This window comes from Lipotes vexillifer, unplaced genomic scaffold, assembly GCF_000442215.2.
Source record: "Lipotes vexillifer unplaced genomic scaffold, Lipotes_vexillifer_v1.1 scaffold238, whole genome shotgun sequence".
Classification (NCBI taxonomy): domain Eukaryota; kingdom Metazoa; phylum Chordata; class Mammalia; order Artiodactyla; family Lipotidae; genus Lipotes; species Lipotes vexillifer.
The window spans coordinates 1,791,859-1,793,382 of NW_006785665.1; the positions used below are offsets into that span (position 1 = coordinate 1,791,859).

The 1,524-nt window shown below is 49.4% G+C and overlaps 1 pseudogene; it reads right to left on the bottom strand.

Annotated features, from left to right (window-relative positions):
* Positions 1–1,248: 1,248 nt before the first annotated feature.
* Positions 1,249–1,524, bottom strand: part of LOC103080589 (60S ribosomal protein L23a-like) — a 1,019-nt pseudogene continuing 743 nt past the window's right edge.

Here is a 1,524-nt window from a genome sequence, read left to right on the forward strand (position 1 = left end):
CGTGTTCCCTGCATTGGCAGGTGGACTCTCAACCACTGCGCCACCAGGGAAGCCCTTTTTTTTTTTTTTTTTTAAGTAAACTACCCTTTATCGGAGAGTGGAATGCAGGATGGGAGCAGGAGAAAGTGGCAGAGGCAGGTCAGGGGTCAGCTCTGGCCGTCACGGTCAGTGATCTGGGCCTGTGGGAATGGAGAGGTGCTGAGGAATTCCAGGGAGAGAGAGGAGGAAGAGGAGATGAGACTGATGGCCCACTAAATGTGGAGGTGTGAGAGAGAAGAGGTCCCAAGCTTCTCCATCGCAGTGTGGTTAACTAGCATGGGGAACAAGGGAGGGCAAGTAGGTTTGAAAGGGTTGATAAATTCAGCTGGGGACACGTTGCATCAAAGATGTTTGTGGTGTATCCAGGTGGCTGTAACCAGTAGCTAGAGGGGGAGACAGGAAGCCTGAGCTTGCAGTACTCTGTCCCCCACGATACCTCTTCCCCACCCCACTCTGGGCTCTGACTGTTGCTAGTCTGTCCCTACTGCCAGATTGTGAGGGTAGGAAGCAGGTCTGATTCAGGTTTCTCCCCAGCTGTCTAGGCCAGATTCTTTTTTATTTTTGGTCGGGGCGGGGGTGGGCATGCTGCGCTGGCATGCGGGATCTTAGTTCCCTGACCAGGGATCAAACCTGAGCCCTGTGCAGTGGAAGCACAGAGTCCCAACCACTGGACTGCCGGGAAAGTCCCTAGGCCAGATTCTGAACCATAGCAAGTACTTTGTGCATGTTTGCTGAATGAATAAATGTGCATCTTTGGTTGAGAGGTGAGAGTGGAAGCAATAGGCACGGAAGATATTGTCCAAGGGAAATTTTCAAGGGAAATAAGAAAAGAGAAGTGCTTGAAAGACCTGAGGAGCAGTGGCCAGAGAGCTAGGAAGGTAAGCAAGAGCACTGCAGCCAGAGACCAAAGCATAAGTGTTACAAGAAGGAATTGTCACCAGTGTCAAAGGCTGCAGAGAAGTCAGGTAGGATGAGACTGACCAAGGTTTTGCTCTCATAAACAGTAAGCATCTCCCAGGTGCCTCCTCTCACTAGAGCACAGTGCCTCATGCTTTAGGCTGTGGAGATGGGGTTGAGATACCTCCTGCACCCAGGGTGTTGAGAGTCCAGCAGGGGTAACTGCATGTGCCATCCCCTTCTGTGTTTTATATTCTTTCTTTTATATATACTGAAAACTTTTATATTTAGAATTAGCCAGCTGGACTCAGTTTAGATGATCCCAATTTTGTTGGCAACATCCAAAGCATCATAGTCAGGAGCCAGTCGAACATATGCCTTTTTCTCTCCGTCAGGCCCGATCAGGGTGTTGACCTTGGCCACGTCAATGTCACAGATCTTCTTCACAGCCTGTTTAATCTGGTATTTGTTGGCGTTGACACATCCGTATTGAACACCAATGTGTTGTTGTCTTCAATCTTCTTCATGGCTGACTAGGCGCTTGTTGATGGCGTAATGGTCAAGCTTGTTTCTCTGAAAGGCGCTCTT